Below are 22,206 nucleotides of genomic sequence, written 5' to 3'. Positions count from 1 at the left end.
TTTACTGAGGAGATATAAGCTTACTCATTCTATTATACCACATATCTTAAATATTAGCACAATGGGAGATGGGAAAAAAGAAAATGAAATGAATAATACAAAAATATATTCATATGTATGTAAACAAGAGCTCAAAACTACTTCAATCCTCATTTATATATGTGGGCACGTGGTCATAGCTGTGATTTATATTTTCTATCTTACCCTACTCATTCCACATTTCCTTTGTCCTAAGCAAGAATCTCAACGAGTTGTATTTCCTTTTCTAATGGGGTGGCCCACGCCTTTATTCCTGACAAGTCTGTCCATTGACAATCCTGTGTGTATTGGGCTATTGTAATTTTTTTTCCTTGAATTTTACCACAGAACGTGGGAGAATGGAGGGATATCTCAGAGGATCACCTGCATTCCAGCTATACTACTTCTTACCTCTTTATTTCAATCCAATTTCCATTTAATCGTCAGAATGTGTTCTCTAATCTGTACAGTAACCCTCTTCTCTTCCTGTTGGTATACTAGAATAAGAAACCCAGAATGACCAGGTGGCAGACTCAGTTTCCAGTGTTCTGTAACCACTGCTACACCTCCTGGTGGTACATTCCACCAGGAATGGGAGCTTACACCTCTAGCCCAGCAAAGCCCAATGTTGCAGGGAAGAGAAGCACAAATTTTGTAGTGGATGATAAGGAGTAAAAGTGAAAGGATCCACTCTCATTCCCATCCCTTGATTCCCAGACCCAAGAGTCATGGGTATGGGAGAAACAGTGCCATATATTGATTGCTGATTCTGAAGATATTCCACATTCTAGAGAAGATGACTCCATCTTGCAATGGTGATACATTGTCACCCAACAGACTCCATTTCCAAGTCTTCAAAAGGTCATTCTGCTTCAGGCAAATTTGGCAAAATCTTGCCATTCTTTTGGTGTCTCTGATGATTTCTCATCGTTCGCACTTCGAATCTGATGTACTGGGGCTTTCTGGGACTTGAATCTGGTGATAGGTCTAGGAACAATGAGAAGGGCTGGGAACAGGTCCTCAGGAGGATCAGCAACCCCCTGTAAGGAAACTGTCTTAAGAGAGGGCCATTAAAGATTCTTCAGGCAAGGAGAGGATGGTTTACTTCTGCTGGCAAAGGAAGCTCAACAGAATTTAGAGGTTTAAGACCTTCAGCTTCCTTTAAATCTGCACACGTGTCATCCCAAATTTTAGGATCCCATTGCTTCCCAATAAATGATTTAAGTTTAAAAGACAGTGTAAGATTGAGAATTCACTACACAGTGGGATTTTACTACCCACAGAATTAGACTGTCAGTTTGGTTTTCAGAAATTTCAACTCTATGACTATAGCAGATAAGACTTTTTTGGTTTTTTTTTTTAGGAAGTCTTAGAATCTTTCTATTTTCTTACTCATTGTTTAACTGGGAATTTAAAGACCTAAGTTTATAATTTTCTTTCTCCAAGTCTTCTAAAAAGCAATGACCAGTCACACCAGTCACACCCATTATAATCCTATTTTCTTTAAAGATTTAGTGGCAGCAACGTTTTGGTTACCCAAACCTTGATTCTATAGGCACTCAATTACAGATGTTTATAAATGATAATTGAAGTCATTGTTGCCGTCATGTGCTATGAACTCTTCCATTGTTCTCTCTCCCACTATCAAAAATGTCATTTATACTTTTAAGTCTAATCAGATCACATAACTAATTCCATACTTTTATCTTTAAGGTTATATTGACTAATAGACTGGTATGCCATGAAATAATTAATATTTCCACGATATTTTGCTAGAGGATTTCAGATAGACAATACTTACCTCTTTTCAAATGATTCATCTAGGCATTACATCAAACTTATCTTGACGCAAAGAAAATTAACTACTAAATATATATATATATAGAACTTATACATGTTTATAGTTATATATTATATTTTATAATTATATAAACATATGTTAACATTTTTTGTGTGTAGCTTCATACTATTGCATCAAATAGATGTACTGTAACTTATTTAACCATTCCCCTACTCTTAGTTAATTTCACAATACAAAAGCCGGTGGTCTTTCCACTGCAACCATCAGAAAACAATTCAAATTCGCTTAAGCCAAAGAGAGAAAAATAATGTCTTGATTGAAAAACTGTGATGTAGTTACTCATGATGTAGTAACTTCAAGTTAAATGTCACATTTAATCATTTTCAACATACTTAAAATACAATAGGATAAATAGGCAAAACTCCCATTTTGATAAAGAGAAATAGAGAGATAGTACTGGTCCAAATCTCAAAACATAGCTTGTAGAGCAGTAAAGAGCAGCAACACTCCCTTCCCTGGCAGTGGAATGACTTCCATGTCCAGCCAATCTTGTTCTGCTTTCTAGGAAGATCTCCTGTTGTTTTTACTCCATGGTCACATTTGAAGGGCCTTAAGGAGGAGGGTTGTCTTACTGGAAGATGCTCATCTTTATTGCTTATGTCCTCAGGGAATGGGTTTGGGAGCCTGGAGGCTGAGGAGTGAGTGAGTGTAGCTGTGCCAGGTCTGGTAGCCACCTTCAGGGTTTATCAGGAAAAATACCTCCCTCAAAAGATTAGCAAGGTGTCATTTTTCTTGTCTGTGGTCAAATTCCAAAGGCAAAGATCAGTGAGGAATCATAGATGATTTATCAGGACTTTCCTCTGGGAATTCCTTCTCTAACAGAAAAATTTTTGTATCTGTACCTCCCTCTCTCTCAGCTAATGACTTAGGTCTCTTTCTCAACAAATTTTGAATTAGTAGCCAGAGATAAAGGTGAAAAATGAATCAGCCCTTGACCAAAAGTTTAAGAAAGAGCTCTTCTGAACAAAATAGATTTCTTTCCTTTATCCTTGTAGACAAGCCTGTTTCAACTGCAGTGGAAATGAGACTTTAATGAAGGCCATAGGAGTAAGCTTATAAAAAGGCTGATATTGTTCTCTATTTCCAGACTTTGTAGTTTCATTCTTGTACAGTAGGATTCGTTCCAAACAGCTGTTTTGTATTTGTAAAAAAAAAAAAAAAAGATAGTCACCTTCTTAGGTGAGGAAGAAGGACCCTCGTTTTCCTCTATCTAATTCTGTATTTTAGGGTTTGAGGTTTAACATTACTCCTCTTTCGCCTTGTTTCCTATGCTCTCGGCTTATCTTTTACTCCAGTCGTATCTTGGCGAGCACTTTGTGCAAGTGCAAGATGATAGTAACTCATACACAACATGTCTCATGTTTCTAACTTTTGGCATGGGTTGTCCCTGGTAAAAACCATCTTGCAATCACGCTTGTGGAGCCTAGAGAAATCTCCTGACCAGCGGGGAGAAAGTTGGTGAATAAATGCAGTATTCTTTTCTTCTTTGAGCAGACAATTCTGGGCATATACTTCAGTGTTACTCAGAAGGTCCTGGTGGGAGCTGGCCCACATTGACCACCGTGATGATCGACTCTAGAAAGCACCTTTGTGTTGGTTTTCCCTCTTTCTCAGTTCGTTCTTCCCAGTCCCCCAGCCTGATTCTGGAGATCGTTCTCAAAATATGCTTGCTAGCTCTCCTCAAATATTAGTTCCACGGTAGTCTTTCTGAAGGAGAACTCAGGCTAAAGCAACTCCAATTTTATATTAAAAAAATCATTGTTTTATTTGAAGTTTCACTAGGAATTGAATAGCCCCAGGATGCATCAGGTATAGTTGAATTTCTAGGTTTAAAGGATTCCATGAGGATCCTGGCTCCTTGTCTCTTCTCTGCTTTCCTCTTAAGTCCTTTCATTCAAGTAGACAATTAATTCCACACAGTGGCAAGATTACCACCAGCAACTCCTGGTTCGTATCTTCTACTCTAAGGGAGACCCATCAGAAAGAGAATACATGCTTCTTTTCCAAGAGTTTCACCAAAAATCCCAGTTGTGTCTAGTTGGCCTGGCTTACGTCACATCACAGACTCAGTCAGTCACTGGCCAGGGTATGGGAGGCTTTGATCCCTGGAATGATTGAGGGAGGAGAGGCAAGAGGTGTGGTTTCCCAGAGAAAGATCAGTTTACCATACCAAAATAACAAAAGAGATGTAATAGACATCGTTTCTTTTTATCTTCCTCCTCTTCCTGTTCTCTCTGCTATTTTAGCAATATGTATCTTTGTAAATGATTTTATTACTGTACTGTAAATTGACTTCTTTGTTTATTATGCTTTGCCTTGTAAAGGGCAAAGGAGTATTTTTTTTTTTTTACATCTTTATTGGAGTATAATTGCTTTACAATGGTGTGTTTGTTTCTGCTTTATAACAAAGTGAATCAGTTATACATATACATATGTTCCCATATCTCTTCCCTCTTGCGTCTCCCTCCCTCCCACCCTCCCTATCCCACCCCTCCAGGCGGTCACAAAGCACCGAGCTGATCTCCCTGTGCTATGAGGCTGCTTCCCACTAGCTATCTAGTTTACATTTGGTAGTGTATATATGTCCATGCCACTCTCTCACTTTGTCACAGCTTACCCTTCCCCCTGTCCTCAAGTCCATTCTCTAGTAGGTCTGTGTCTTTATTCCTGTCTTACCCCTAGGTTCTTCATGACATTTTTTTTTCTTAAATTCCATATATATGTTAGCATACGGTATTTGTCTTTCTCTTTCTGACCAAAGGAGTATTTTTTAAAGGAATAAAATATGTTAACATAATTAAAATACATGAGAAAAATATAAATAAGGTAGAAAATTATGACGAAACCAGGAGTTAGAATAGAAACCCTAACTCAGAGGGCATACGTAAATTTGACTTGAAGCTTTCTCGTGGTTACTATGATCAAGCAAATGCAATTAGTGAGGAAAATTTGTGGTTTTCACAAAAGCAAACAAAATAAATATTCAGAAAAAGGAAGATATTTCTCTTACCAACACCAAGAATTACTCCAGTGGGCCTCACCAAGAAAACCCTGTACCATTAACAATGTGCACTTTCAGTTACTTCTTTATAGTAAAAATATTGAAGTGTTTTATAGAAGTGGTCCTTCTAAAGCCCTTCAGTATAAACTGAGAGCATTATACTGAAATGTAATGTAGCATAAACAGTTAGATGGATGCCAATATACTAAAATCTGGGTATTAAGTTCTCTAATAGCCTGACTTAACTCAGGAATAAAATGCCAAATACGGTGAGCAGTTTTTCACTAGTTGCGGTGCAAATGTGTATTGGTCCTTAGTGGCTCTCCATTGAAATAGGTCAAAACAAAATGTCTATGGTCATATAAACTTAGGAAACTTTAAATATTCTCAATTTAAAAATCTCATTAGTATATTAAATATTTTGAGAAATTTTATAGCAAATAAACATTTTTATTCATTCTTTATTTCATTCACTCATTTATGTATTCAGCATATAATATTGACTCTGTTCCAGAATGTGTGCTAAGTACTAGGAATGTGATGGTGAACCAGTACAAATAAAGTGATGCTCTCATGGAGCCCACAGTCTAGTAGAAGAGACTGATATCCATGATCACATTTAAGGAAATAAAATTGCAAACTAATGTAAGGGCTCCAAAGAGAAGAACCTGTCACTGACCTCTGCCAGGATTCGTCTAAAAGTTTTATGTATAGTAATCCATTTAATCTTCCCAGAAACACCGTGAACTGGGTACCAGTATGATACCCAATTTACAGATGAGAAAACTAAGGTACAGAAAACAGAGTCATAGAGATGCTAAATGATTGAGCTGGAAGTCAAACATAAGGAAATCTATCTCCAGAGTCTGCTATTTGGCCCCTCTAACATGGAAAATGGTTTTATAGGACAATCCAAAAAAGAGGGGGGCCGATTATGAAGAGTTTGAATTATCCTTGTTTGCAGGTGATATAATGTGGGAAAATAGAGTTGGGTATAATTAATAAGTCTTTCTCAGCAAAATGACATTTGGTCCAAACATTGACACCAACCAGGGCATCAGCCCCAGTCACTTCTACTAAGTCCTGTGGATAAGTTCTCCTGCAGGGCAGCCTGCCCTGCTCTACCACTCTGCCCACAGCATCGTTCAGAAATCATACAACTACCCAAGAATAGTTTTTTTCTCCCTGCCCTGAAGTCAAAGAGTCCTCTTGCTGGTGGTCCCTCTACCAGCAATTTGTTTGTTCCCAGGTGAGGAATAAACCTTGGAATTGTTTATTATTGGCTTGATGATGTGTTTCGACATCCTGATACCATAAATGGGGGAAACAATAAACCAAGGTAACACTGTAAGATATGATTAACAAATTACTTAGTGGCTCCAATGAAAGAAATCAGAAATATCTCCCATAATACCAACATAAAATAGTAAATGGTGTTTCATTCTACAGTCAACAACCAATAAGAAAGTATGCTAAGATTGATAGTAAAATACCATTCAAAATAGCAAAACAAAACACCCCTCCTCAAACAAAACAAAGTAAAATGCTATAGACTATCTAGGAATTACCTGTAAGCAATTCAGAAGACTGTTATAAAACAGGTCATAACACAAGGCTTAAACAAATGGAGAGAGATAACATATTCCTGAATGAGATGACTTATTATAAAGGTGTTAATTCTCAAATTTATCTCTAACTTCAAAATAATTCTAATAAAACTCAAGCAAGATTTTGTAGAAACATGTGAAAACTATTCTTTAAAAATTGTATAAAGGAATAGAAGTCCATGACTAACTAAAACTATTTTTAAAGGAGAAAAAGAGGGAGGAGGCCGCATGCTACTAGATGTTACACTGTGTCACAGAGCCATCATCATGGAAACACTGCAGTACTGATGCAGGAACAGAAAGATATACCAGCAGTGTCCTGTGCACATAGACACTAAGCATAAGGATTAAGGAGGCACTAAATTTCAGGGGAGAAAAGATGAATTATGTAGTAGATGACATTGGGAAAACTTGGTTCATGTTTGTGGAGAAAAAGAAAGTTGTATCACTACCTGCATTGTATAAAAAGGTAAACTGTGGGTGGAATAAAGACATGAGTAGGAAAAGTAAAATATATATCCAAGCAGAAAAGCTAAGGAAAAAATACTACTACTAAAGGTAGATTTGAAAGTATCAAATTTTAGGGTTCTTTGGTTAGAATTTATTAGCGACTAGGAGAAAATATTTGTAATGCTTCAAACAAAGAATGTCTACAAAATACAAGAAATTCTTCAAATCAAAAGGAAAACTAAGGAAACCCAAGTGAAAATGGGCAAAATGTATAAGTAGACAGTGCACAGAAAGGCTGAAAATGTGCTATGTTATATTATTAACGTACAAATCTAAACTAAAGGAATACCAGGTTTCCATAAGATTAGAGCTTAGAAAAATGCCAAGTATTTGTAAATATGTAGAAAATGGAAATTCTTGTGTTCCTGTGCACTGCTGATAGACGTTGAGACTGCTATCAATATCTGATGGTATTTAGGGGAATTACGTATGCCTGTCTTTTTATGATTATACCTCTGAACCAATTATTTCACTCTTTGCTGTATATACCTTGTTATATATTCTCTAGTCCATACTGAGGTGTCTTTTGTTTTGCTGACTTGTTTTTCACAAGAAGGGTGTTGGAGGTAACCAAAGAATTCAGCCCAAGACAACTAGATAATAAGAAATGTGATGGGGATTTCCCTGGCGGTCCAGTGGTTAAGACTCCATGCTTCTACTGCAGGGGGCATGGGTTCGATCCCTGGTTGGGGAACTAAGATCCCGCATGCCACATGGTGCCCCCACCCGCCGCCACCAAAAGCCAAAGCCAGTGACAAAGGAAAGGATGAACATGTTAAAAAAAAAATGCGATGAATGCACACAGTGGAATAGTGTGGAGCATTTAGGAGCAGTGAAATTGATAGGCAATTACCAACCCAGGTGGATCGTGAAACGCTACTGACTGGAAAAAGTTAGGAGGAAATATCTGAGCACAAGATCATTTACTTCAATGAAAATGGATACATAGAAAAGCCAACTGTTAACATTCCTTATAGATATGTACTTATCCAAGGGCACATACTAAAACAGAGTAGTGCAGCAACCAGTGGAAGGAGAGAGAAATAGAAGTGGGAATTTTGGCTCAAAGTGTAAAAATAATGAATAAAAAACCCCATAAAACAAAAATGGGTATCTGTCCTGGTTATTATTGCTATGTAACAAATCATCCAAAAATGCAGTGATAGAAAACAACAGCACTTATACTCACAAATCTGTGAGAAAAGCTACAGTATGATTGAAGATTCAGCCTAGAAGATTAACATGGCTGGGGAGACAAAAATCTGGGACTGGATGATCTATTTTCAAGACGATGTCCTTACTCACATTTGGAATCAAAGATGAGATGATTTAAAGTTTGATGCAACTGAAACTCATCCTGAGAACACTTACACATGGCCTCTCTGTGTGGCTGAGGCTTCTCTCAGCCAGATGGGTGGGATCTGAGAGAGAGTATCTTAAGAGGGGCTTCCGGTGAATGGGTGTTCCAAGAGAACCAAGTGGTGGGTGCATGGTCTTTAATGACCTAATCTCAGAAGTCACATAGTATGAATTCTACCATACTTTATGCTCAAAGAAGTCACAACCACATTCTGATAGAAGAAGTATCATAGACTCCACTTCTCAATAGGAGTAGTGTCAAGAAAAACATGGGGGATTGGAGAAATTGTTGAGGTCATCTTTGAAAAATACAGTCTGTCACAGTATGCCCACATAGATGATGGTAATGTTCCATGAACTAATGTGTTTAATCAGTTCTGCCCCTCAAGTCCATGGCCTTGGGGGAAAAAAACAAAAGAGAGAGAGAGGAAGGAAGGAAGGAAAAGAGGAAGGAAGAAAGGAAGAGTCTCATCTAAATGGCTAAATGGCAGGGTAGGGTATGATTAGGGAAAGCTTCAGCCCTTGAGCCAAGATCTAAATTTTGAGTAGAAATTAGTTGGAAAAGAGGAAAGAGCATTGCAAAGTAGGAAGAAAAACATGTATCAAGGTCTTGCAATAAGAGGGAGCCATGGTCATGGCACATACTATAAGGGGAACAAAGTCATTATGATTGGGGCAGAGAGAGATTGAAAGAGAGGTGAGGAAGAGAGTCCAAATAATTAGTCATATGAAGAATGTTGCTCCTAAGAGGAAAAGAAAGCAATGGAAGAGTGTTAAAAATAACATGACTAAATGTATGTTTTGACAAGATTTCTCTTTCTGTAGTGTGGCAAATGAAGAAGAAGAAGAAAAAGAAGAAGAAGTAGGTATAGGAAGACCAATTACTAGAATATTAACCTAATCAGAGGGAGAGAAAAAGGTCTCTTGAAATGGAGACAGTGAAAGTGGAAAGATGTGTACCTGTTCAGGGCAGTAATATCAATGTGAATACTAAAAAGATGGATATGAGGGGAGGAGGAAGTAAGAATTATCAAGGATAACTTCTAAATTGACCAACTAGATAGACAACTTTTTCTGGGGGAGAGGAAGTTGGTTAGAGTCAGTTTATAAATTCAGGCTTGATTGTGGATTTTGAATATCTAGGGTTCAGAGTAGAGGTCTCAGATGAAGTAAAATTTTGGAGACCTTTGTGTAAGTGTAGCTTGCTATGAGTATGGACAAAAATTACCTATGAAGATTATAAAGTTGAATTTACCAATGTTTTAAAAAATACGTGACCATACAGTCCCCCTTTTTGTATCACCTATAAAAATCATATAGAATAATTGAGATGAACAAATATTATAAAACACTGTCCTAAAGAAATGAATGGATACATGTTCTTCAGGAAACTCACTATAAATAGTTTCTTTTGGTCCATCTTTTAAATGTTTTCGAAAGGCAGTTTATCTGAGATTGAAAAGCATGGCAATTACTTGGAATACAATTAATCTACAGTGGTTAGTAAATTTGGGGTCGCATTTTAAGAAACCAGTCAAGCTGGGAAAAAGTGTGACATCTTGAAAAAACTGAGTTACCTGATATTAATAAGATTTATAGCTAAAAATTAGAGACTTCCAAGGTCCTGAGCACTTCATGTGGATTAACTCATGTATTCATAACAATCCTGAGCTAAGTAACAGTATTACTTTCACTTCAAAGATTAGGAAGCATTCTCATAGAAGTTATATTCCTTACAAAAGATTACCTGTAAATGAAAAAGCCAGGATATAAATTTAGGTGATTCCTATCTTAGATAACAAAGACAACTCAACATCTTCATGAAAGGAAGACATGAAAGTATTCATGAGAAACACTTTGTAGTATTTTATGTTGATTTCCTTGAAAAACATGAGACATATATAATAAATTAAATTAAATTGGAAAGACTAGAAAACCTCAGTCTAATTGCTTTGGATTAGCCTTCTGAAGGTAATCAAGTAGGGTATTTCAGGTGACTTTCCTCTACCTCGTGTACAGCGAGGTGTGGAGGGTTGGCAAATTGTGAATTATTTGGCTAGGACATTATGAGTAATATCTGAGTGGAAAATATCTAGACATGAGACTTGGAATGTGCTTCTTAATCAGTTTTGGGCAGAATTGGAGCTTCTCATCTGTCTTCTAGCCAGGAGTGTAAGATTGGGTAGGTCATCATTATGTATTAGAATGCCTTATTTTTTGCATGTTTCTTGGAAGAGATTTTTGGGAGGCCTGACATATTAGTAAATGGGAGTGTAGAACCCTTATTGTTATGTTCAGAAAAGAATTCAGTGTAAGTTTTCATTATTTTTATAGATGTTATTTAAGGAGAAAATATGTTGTATTCTTTGCAAACATTAAAAAATGGCATTCTATAATTTTTACAGATTTTTGCTGTATGTATTAAAAAGTAAAATTAAATTGCTAAATGTTAGATATTAATTGGGCATAAAATAATGCATAGGTTCACAGGTATGAGTATGTTTTGATGTCATAAAAAATACATTTAAATGCTTTGATTACTGATATAATTAAGAAAAAACTCAATTTTAATTTTCTGATTGGGAATGATCTGGTAGAATGTAAACCCATGATTACTTGCTTCTTATTTGCCTCTAGCACTTTTTTTTCCCAGCTTTGACTTGTACACTATGAATCATATTCTTGAACCTTCAGGGAGCTCAAACCATCCAACACACTACCTGTAACGAAAAAAAAATATCTCTGTCTTGATATTCAAAGGACTGATATATGTATACATCCCATTAAATGACTAGTCTACAGACTTGAGCTTCTAGTGAAACTGATAGTAGAATTATAAATAAAAATGGACTCCAAGGACACTTTCTTCCCTTGGCTCTCTTCTCTATGCTACATATTTTGTCCAATGTGGCTTATATGGGAAAATAGAGTCTGAGTGCTTTTTGTTTTGTTTTGTTTTTCTTTTTTAAATGACTTAATCATTCAACTCTCCTCTTGAATGATCAAGCAAGAACAGAGTAGAGCAAACAAAAAGAAAAATGGGTGATAACTGTCTGAGGGATTATCTGCCTCTTCGTACCCTATGTGCTGTTAGTTTACTACTCATTTCTCCGTAGAATTTGTATGTTTTAAAAGAAAAAGATCATAGTGTGGTCCCATGGAAAACATACTTAAAAACAATCCATTGTCTCCAGCTAGCATCTTAAGGTAAAGTTTCAAGAAGGGCCCTTGAAGATAATCTGTGATTTGCACCAGGTCACCAAGGTAGAACCCAAGTAGAATTTGGAATCAAATACTGAATAAACAGTATATTTGCCATGAGCATTGTCTTCAACAAAAATACAAATAAAATTTTGATTTTCATACTTTTGGCTAGTAGAAGAAATCAAAAACATTGGATAACATAAAATGTTGGATTAGAGATCTCAGAATTACATTGCCTGAATATATTTTCCTCCCCAAACAAAATTCCATCTCTATTAAACGTTAAGATTCGGATGGTTTTGAAAATTGTCAAGTAAAGGGAACCATAACCATAGTGTTTTGTTTGACTCCTAGCCCCCATATTTCTTAAATTATACCATGAGCAAACTTTTCAACTCACATTTATCTATCTTAACTTTTTTCCTCTATCTGTAAAATGGAAATAATTCTTCTTCAGTAGCTGAACTGACTCAGTATTTGTAAATAATCTTACTACGTCAATTTCTCTGAATATCTGGGTCCCACCTTGTTCCTATGATCAAATCCCTTCCTTAAACCTCCCTTTCCTGGGCTTCAGGCTAGTTGTATTACGTCAGTCCTTGCATCGATAATCTACTTTACTTGGTATACTGGTTCCTCTGAGACTTGAATCTTATCTTTTCCTTATTAGTACTCTTTGGAACCTTAGCCTTGTGTCTCAACATCTTACCACATCACTGAGACCTTGTTACCTGCTTCTGGGCCTCCAGATACTGTTTATTTGCCTGTCTGGATCTCCAAATCTTGCTGGTACCATGTCAAGTTTCCCAGATCACCTAGTTATCTCGGGATGAATTTCTACCAAATACTGCCAGTGATTATTCAGTCCAAATCCAGGCTCTGTATGCCCAGCTGGATTGTGTACAGTGTAATAAAGTCACAGATATGGGTTCAATGTTCGGTCCGGATACTTATCAGGTGTTTGACCTAGCCAAATTACTTCATTGAACTTTATTTTCTTCATTTGCAAAATGATGCTTTATATCTATGCTTTATGTCAATCTATGCTTTAACAGTCTATGATTTATATCTAATTAATGTAGAGAGAGTTGGTTATAGAAATATGGAAATTATGTAGATAAGTATATTAAATTAACTGAGCACTGTACTAAGCTCTTTAGAGGAATAATAATGATCATTTAATGATTGCCATGATTTCCATTGAAATGACTTGCTAAGCTCTGAGAGTTTATTCTGACTCCAGAGATGTAATAACTACTATGATCTACTTTATACTAATATTGTAAATATTAAAGCACTTGGCGTAAGCCCTGGTATCTAAGTGTCAACTCCACCTTTATTTGTAGTTGAGTTTAAATCAGGCAAGATTCCCATTATGCTGCGAGTATGTAATATGTAAGTGTATTCTCTCTTTGGCTTGTCCAAGTTAACAAAGCACATACTGTAGTATTAACATTAGGTAATGTTGCTTTTCTTGTGCTGCATCTGTGCCTTCCTTATACACTACTTATATCGCAGATGATTCCTTTCTATTTCCTACTCCAAATTTTGCATATTTACCAAAGCACTACAATAAGTATATTGCAAATTCAATCCTATTTTGGGACTATTGAAATTAACATGATTTTAAGCTGAGGTAAAATTAATGTGAACTGTACAGTTGACATGAATTATGTGAATTAACTGTGCATGGCTGCATGGCTTTCCACGGGGACTGATCTTTGTTGCTTGCAATTAATACAAAGAAAGTCTCTTAAATTGCTTTTCAAAAGCAATTTATTTATCACTTGGCCTTGGAATAAAATGAAATACTATTGACTGACTACCCAAGTCGATGCTTTTAGAACTTACTTCTACTACTACTAGATACAAAGAAAGTAATATGCTTAAATTCTTCAAAGATGAATATTGGTGTCAAGAACTGTGAAGCGTCTGAGCATTTACTTGACTTGAAATCTATCAAGTAAGTAGGTCCTAGTTTCATGGATGCTGGCAGAAGACACGAGACTCCTGGGTCAGAGACAAAGACCTTTATTAGTCATGGCAGAGCAGGCAGTGTGAGCTTCATGTTTGTGTTGGTTCCCCTTGCTCCCAGGTCCTTCAGGGGTGACACAAATAGGCACATGCAGTAGCTTGTGTCACAGCTGAGGAATCCCAAGATTAGGGAAACTGAATCTTTTATAAACCTGCCTGGCCTTAGCTCTGGAGAAGGTCATTGTCTTTATTGTGCTTGATGATACGAAAGAAAGGAAGGAAGGAAGGAAGGAAGGAAGGAAGGAAGGAAGGAAGAAAGGAAGGAAGGAAGGAAGAAAGGAAGAAAGAAAGAAACTTGTTCTTTGCTCAAGAGAGAAACATTATAGGGCTGTCTCTTTGAGGGATCTTCACAGTACAAACATCCTTGAAAAGACAGTCTGGAACATAGGTCAGCAAAATGTACAGAAATACAGACCTACATAGAATTGTTTCCCAACAGTTGGTCACTGGAACATTCTTTGATTTGATTTTAAGTTATACCTTGATTAAAATTTAATTGTTCCAGTTGGTCACATCCAAAGTGAAGAAATTTATTTATCTTGGTTTTGGGGAATACTCCACATGGCTACTCTTCTTATCCCCAATAATTTTCTCTAGCATTCTGAACAAATAATTCCAGAAAATATGATTCTACTTTGAGTATCCTTTCCAGATAGTGGTGGCATGCTACATAATAAAATCTGTGGTGAGGTATACACCAGGAACACTTAAAGGTAGAATCTGTAGGACAAGATAAATGTAAATTTTTGTGGTTAGCATCCTTGGCACTGGTTTACTCATTCAACCCATATGTCTATTATATATTTTAAATATGTCCACCACAATTGTATATATGCTAAGAATAGTATGATGAATGAAACAGGAAAAAAGTTTCTATCTTATAGAATTAATAATCTAATGGCACAAAAGTAAATAGTACCATCTCTGGCATCCAAAGAAATAAAAATGATGCATTTCCCTTCTATATTCACCCACTTTCCTTTTCTGCTTTACTTTTCTTCTTCCTCGCTAATTGTGTGTGTGTGTGTGTGTACCTAATATATAAAACTTATTTACTTGGCACGAGGGCAGGGATTTCCATCTGTTTTATTCGATGCTGAATCCATAGGGTATAAAACTGTTCTGACACATAGTAAAGACACAATAAATATTTGTGGAATACATACTTAAATGGATAAATGAAATAGATTTTCAGGGAGTAAAGACCTCCAGAGCAGAACTTCCTAAAGATCACTGGAATGGGGAAAGAAGAAAATGATAGTGGCCATTTGATATCAGATATGACATATCCATATATTACCAGAAAAAAAGTCCTATTTTTGGAAACTTTATTGGGAGCTATAATTCCTCTAACACTGGATATATAAGAAAATAGGGAAGTATAGTTTATTACTTTCAATGGAGCCACATTTATATCTTCCAGACTGGTGTAGCAAAAAATGGTTTCACATATAAAAGTGTTCATGGAACTTCTTCGGACAGAAAACAGATCTAAAATTCAGCCAGGTGTATAGAAACAAGACACTGTCTTAAAATATGTCTTGATATACATAGACCAGGGCAATCCCTCCATCGTTAGTTTTAAATCTCAGTGGAAGGCAATTAACTTAAAGGTGTATGAGAGGCTCATCTGTAAACATATTTAATTAAGACTTTTCTATGCCAAGAAGGTTATTATGCCAATTCTAAATGATAAAGTCATGTTTTTAGCTTTTTCCTCACATATGCCAGTTGGCCTTGAGTAGAAAAATTTGAGTTAAAATACATTTTGCCGTGGTACCAAAAAACTGGGCTTTTAGGATTGAAAAGGGCTAAGAAAACAGTCTTACTTATAATGCATAATGCATAGTTTTAGAAATAATATTCTAGAGGAATGCAAAAGAGGACAGAAGTGACTCTTTACAAACCAACCATCTAAAGGACTTTTTGAAATTTCTGTAACTTGGCTAGATTCAGTAAAAAGAAAAGGTTTCAGAAAGCTCGATGTTGTATATATTTTTCATTTTATAAATGAGAATATGTGTGCCTTTTTAGTTTAGAAATCACCATCTGCCATGAATACCTTTGCTACTACTTTTTTCTAAGGAGGAAAGCAAATTCTCATTCTGTTTTATCTTTGATTTCAAGAATTTAACATCCAGAATATCCATTTCTAAGAAAACTTTGTTCATGTCTTGTGAATATCCTAAAGTATTCATTAGGCAGTAGCTGGGACGAAGTAAAAAAAAAAAGAAAAGGGAATAAGCTAAAGAAAGATCTTTATTTATAAACAGTGAGAGTCTTTACATGTTGATGCTAAGAATTTCTCAAACTCTAGGGAATAAATGGAACAAACCATTTCAGGGTGGAATAGGTTTTAGACTCAGAAATAACATTATCCATTACAGAAATATTAGACAATCAATAAGAAATACCATTTTTAAATACCTAAATCCTCTAAAGGTTTTTATTTAATATTTTAATTTCAATCTACAAAAAGAAGGGGCCATGTACTAATACTAGAAAGGCACAGGAGCTCATGACTGATAGGACTTCTTTTCCCTATAATTTTAATGGCTTTAATTTATAATGGAAACAGTTGTGATTCTAACATAGCTCAGTTTATAAACGAATGATGTGTAACAGCCTACATTATTTTGACTAAGTTATACAAAAAAAAATTGGTACAGCAAAAATGCATGCGTTAATATATTTTGTAATCTAGGTATAATGAAAGGAAGATTAAAATATCTAAATAAAAATGTCTTTTAGACTCCTCTTTTATTCATTAGGAGAAGATTATGCCCATTGATAGCCATCATGGTTTTCTTGTCTAGTCACTGGTACCTCTTTCTAGAATTCTAGTTACTTATGAGTAGTGGGTTGGCCAAAAAGTTCATTCGGGGTTTTCCATAGCATCTTACGGGAAAACCCGAACGAAATTTTTGGCCAACCCAATATTTATCTGATGGTCAAAAAAATTATTGTATCCTTTAATTTGGTGAGAGTTTCGTAAAAGCACACACATGCTACTGGAGAAGGTAGAGTCTTTCTAAGAGGATGCTGCTTGGTTGAATCCACGTTTACCAGGTAAGTCAGAACTCCCCAAGAGAGTCACAATGAGCAACTACCTGGAAACTACAACTAACATCACTTTGCAAGTTTGGCGATGGAATTACTACCTTCCAACCAATGAATACAGTTCTCCTCTTTAACTTGGGTTGATATTGGGAAGTGGCGATGGGGCAAGAAGAAGAAAGAAGTATAGGCTTTGGAAAGATTTGATCCTGAAACTATGCTTATGTGTAACAGAACTTACGAAATAAGTCCTCCAGTGATGGAAAACCAAAGAGCCATCTCACCGCAGCAGCGATCAGAATAAGCACTACAATTCTGGTAAACCCTTAGAACACCTCTTGTATAAATGCTATTATTTATTTCATACAGAGCTCTTTGAGGCAGGTACTTATCATCACCGTTTTCTAGATGAAAAATATACAAGAGGAGGTTTATTTAGCTTGACTTTGTTTCACATATTTTAAGCCAAAACGTGCTGACTCAAGATCACGGAGTTCAGTTATTCTCAGTTTGGGGAACAGTGGGAAGGACACTTCACCCCTGATCCTTCAGAGGTCTTGGCCAAATTGCACTTGGGCTGCTTGAAATCTACAAGTCTGCCCAAAGTTTCACAGAGGAAAATGCATTAATTTAATATTATTTTATATTTAGATCCCCATCCCCCTTCAGTAAAGTTATGTTATATACTTGTAATACAGTTAGATTTTTTTTTGTCATAGCCTGCATTCTTTTCTAGGATCTCCTGAATATTTTTTTGTTAATTTGCATATGTTTAGGTTCACTCTTTGTCTTATGAAATTCTATGAATTTGGATATGCATGGTGCCAGATATCTACCATTAACACAGGGAAGAATGTCACAACCTAAACCTCTCCTGTGCTTCACCTTTTTGTCTCTCTCCCCATGAACACCTGCAACTGCTGATTTTTTCTATAGCATCTATAGCTTTGCCTTTTCCAGAATGTCCTACAAATGGAATCACAGAGTATGTAGCCTTTTCAGACTAACTTCTTTCTCTTAGCAGTATGCATTTAAGGTTCCTCCATGTCTTTTCATGGTTTGATAGCTCATTTCTTTTTACCATTTTTAATTTTCTTTTATAAATGGAATAATATTCCATTGTGTGATGTACCACAGTTTATCTATTCACAATTAATGACATCTTGTTTGCTTCCAATTTAGGATGATTATGAATAAAGCTGCTGTAAACATCCCTGTGCATGTTGTTGCATGGACATAAGTTTTCAACTCAATTGGATAAATATGTAGGAGCACAATTGTAGCATCATATCGTAAGGCTGGCCAAATTCTCTTCCAAAATGGCTGTACCATTTTGCATTCCCACTAGCAATGAATGAGAGTTACTGTTGCTTCATATCTTCCCTAGCATTTGGTACTTTCAGTGTTTGGGGTTTTGGCTATTTCTAACACATATATTTGTCTCTCAGTGTTGTTTTCATTTGCAATTCCCTAACGACAAATGACGTTGAGTATTTTTCATATAGTTCTTTGCAATCGGCCTATCTTCTTTTGTAAGGTTCTGTTCTGATCTTTTACCCACTTTTCAACTGGGTTGTTTTCTTATTGTTGAGTTTTAAGATTTATAGATTTCAAAGCTCTAAATATCCCCCAAGTACTGCTTTCACTATATCCCACAGATTTTGATAAGTTCTATTTTCATTTATGTTTAGTTGAAAATATTTGCTAATGTCTCTTGAGATGTCTTCCTTGGCCCATATCTTATTTAGAATCATGTTGTTTAATGTCTAAGTAGCTTTGGATTTTCCAGCTATATTTCCATTACTGATTTCTGGTTTAATTCCTTGTGGTCAGATTTATTTTAAGTTTATAAAGGTGTGTCTGATGACCCAGAATGTGGTTTATCTTGGTGAATGTTCCATGTGAACTTGAGAAGAAAGTATTCTGCTGTATTAGTTGAAATATTCTATAAATGTCAATTAGATCTACTTGATTTATGGTTCTGTTGAGATGAACTCTTTCCCACTACCTTAACTGCCTCCTTGATCTGTCAATTACCAAAACAGGGGTGTTAGGGTTTTTTTTCGTTGTTTTTTTTTATACTAAAGGAGTTGTAAGTACTAACATAGTTATATAACAGCAGAGAGTGAGAGTTAAATTCCCAAGAATTTACAAAGCTGGATCTCTGCTCACGAAATCTACTTGACACAGCAATCACTACTCTGTTAGTGGTGCTTAAGTTTGAGTCCTCGTGACCCTCTTAGGAGGCCTTGATTCTCCTGCTGCTGCAAATACTTGGCAAACAGTGTCACCGTCCTCTTCAAGAAGAGGCAGTAGAACATGGTAATAAAGGATATAGAGACTGAAGGCAGACTAACCTGATTTGAACCCCAGCATAGACAAGGCATGTGAACCTCATTTAACATCTCCATGCTGTGGTTCCTTCATGTATAAAATGAAAATTGTGATAGTGTCTAACACTATCAAAGTGGGATCAAACTGGGTGGCTGAGGGGATTAAATAAGTTAATACAAGTAAAGTTCTTAAAACAACACTTGGAACTAAAGAAACACTATATTTCTAGGTAGCTAGAAGACATTCTCAATCTCTTTCCCACTTGCTAATTTTACCACAGAGCTTGGAATTCCAAAAATTCATTCTCAGCCCTCCTTATATTTAGAGAGATCCACTGATCTACAGGGGGCTCAAAAGAAAATCACTTGCTCTCCTGATTACACAGAGTGTTGAGATTAATACTGCCCTTCTCCATCCCCTTCTACCAACTTAGAAAGCTGACATGTTGGCTCGAGCTGCAGCAGGGCAAGGCCAAGACAGTAACTCAGTCCTCAGCATGAACATCATTAAGAGCCAACAATGGCAAATTACTGCTTCTTCAACAAGAAAAGTAAGTCCCAATCTGTCAGAGACATGGCCAGTTCAATGCCAACACATACACTAGTATAACTGTCGCAAATAATGCTACCTACTAAAATGATTCTCTAGGGCTTTCTAATACCAAGCGCTGTGCCACGTATTTTATATGTGTTATATTTAATTCTCACAAAACACTTTGGGATAGGTACCATTATGTCATTTTAAAGACGAAGACACTGAGGCTTAGGGAAATTACATCAAATTACCAAATTTGTACAGTTAGTAAGCAGAGGAGTAGAGATTTGAACAAAAGTTTGACTGCTTTTTACCAAGTTGTTGACAATTATGATATTCAACTGACCTGTAGATACAGGAAGCAACTTAGATGCAGGGAAGGAAAGCATTTGAAATTACTTTCATAAACTTAAATAGAGAAGTGTTTAGCAATTAAAGGAAAGAGACCTTTTGCTCTCATAAATTACTTATATAGCTACCTAAACTGATCAAATTGATGAACCTTTGTTCAATTTTCAAATTCTCTTTGCCCAGAGTAAAATAGAAAAATGCTGCTTAACTTCTAAGTTCAGTCTTTGATGGGAGAAACCAATGGTTTGTGTCTGAAGGCATTTTCTGTAGCATTTGTGAATGGGTTAGTGGTTGAAATGCAATTCCTAATTGTCACATGTCCACCCACTGCTATTGTTATAAACTTTGTGGAAATTCCAAGGTCTGGTATGCTAGGAAGAGGAACTTTTTTCTTTTTTCTTTCTCAATTGGTATTTATACTTTCAGCACAAACAGGATAGACACAGATTTATTCCATTGCAACAGAATCTATTCCCATCACTTTCTCATGTCAAACGTGCGACTCTGTTTCGTGCATAAGATCACAGGACTAAACATTCTTACCTTTCTAGGCTATAGCCTTTCCAAAAGTAGTCTGAAACTTGAAGAGATCTGTAAACATTTATGTAGGAATCATAACCACAGCCCCAAATAAACAAACATAAGAAACCATTGGGGCAGCTCGTGAAGTTTAAAACAATAATAAATGTGCTCAGATTGCTACTGGGAGATAAAATAATAACAAAAGCAACTACAAAATTAAATACGATGTTTCTCCACATGGTTGTTTATGTTTCCTTCAGAAGTAAATTTAACTCTTTTGTTGTTGAAGTAGTTATGTATTTCTGAATCAAAAACCAAAAGGTAAAATGAGAATAATAATTTGTACAGATGTTATACATATACTGTGATCTTAGGTAATATAGATCATAATGATTTCTGTCAGTACAGTTTTGTTCCTTTTGAAGGTTTAAGTGTCGATGTATTCTAAATACATAGAACTAAATACAAATGAAAAAGAAATGCCAACTTCCACTCATTTGTCCTAAATTTTTCTCATTTCTTTTACTCGTTCATCCTACAATTACTTCTATGGCCTCTGCTCTTACAAGGAAGTGAGGGAACAGCAAAGCCACCATCACAACTCATCCTTTTCAGGTAAAGGTTTGCTATCTAGGATGAAGGATGAGTTATGATGACTGGGAAAAATAACATGTGCTAATGTGTAATCTATCATAAGAAAGAAAGAATAATAGTTGTAGGCTTTCAGGGGATAGAGAGTTCAATGAAAGAATGGAGGCAGAGAATGAAGGATGATGATGCAGAGGAGGAAGAATGTGAAGTGGGTTTAATTCTGACAAGATTTTTATAGGAAAAAATGGAGCACTTCTAGTTTTGGGGAATCAGCTTCAGAATTTCTGAATGGCATTCCCTCTGAGGCTTTGGACCCATCTCTCTGTCAGCAGCTGTAGCCACACAGAAAAGACTTATCATAGCAGGCCTGAGGCAGTTGTCTACAGAAGGCCTGTTTGTAGGGTTGGCCCTGGGCTGGCGTCTGAAAATTCCGCCTTTGAAATATTTGATACAGCGATAAGGTTGTTTTGCCTGCCAAGGGCATGGAACACCTGCTTTCCTTCTGGGAGTCTGAAATTTCATTGGTTATGACTCCCTATTTGTACGTTTGTGACCATTGTCCAAGAAAAACCTTGGACCCTGAATCTCAAACAAGTTTCCCAACACAGACACATTGCTCAGTAAAAAGACAAATGCTTTTCACTGCTGAAGGTAGGGCTTCCTTAGAGCAGCCTCTCTCCAGGCGGAGAGCATAGGAAGCTTATGCTTGGATACTTCCAGACTCTGCCTGTGCCCTTTTCCCTCTACTATAGTCCTGCTCTGTATGCTTGCTTTGTTGTACTGAGTACAAGTTCTGTGAGTCCTTCTAGGGAATAAGTGAAGGTTTGTATGGTCCCTGCGTCCTCAAAATATCAGTCTGCCAGCCCCCTTCATTTTTCACATTTTTTCTTCTCCTTACAATGGACAACATATTGAATCATTTCAGTACAACTCAAGCATCACTCTAAAGTGGAAAGAACGTGAGGGATTATATCACTGCCCTACTTAAAGTCCTCCAGTGGGTTCCCATATGACAACTGTTGTCTGCTGACTTTACCAATAATTCCCCAAGTCATATACATCTCTCCATCTTTCCTTTGATTCTCATGCCCCAGCCACAGTCACCACCTCCTCCCAGTATCTCAAAACACCAAGTTTTAATTTTTATCCTTTATCTGGGGTCTCTGCTCATACAATTAACTCTTTCTGAGAGATTCTCCACCAACCTCTTCTCCCCAGGTATC

The sequence above is a fragment of the Orcinus orca genome, chromosome 9 (assembly GCF_937001465.1).
Source record: "Orcinus orca chromosome 9, mOrcOrc1.1, whole genome shotgun sequence".
NCBI classification, from domain to species: domain Eukaryota; kingdom Metazoa; phylum Chordata; class Mammalia; order Artiodactyla; family Delphinidae; genus Orcinus; species Orcinus orca.
Note: the sequence above shows the minus strand (reverse complement) of the source record.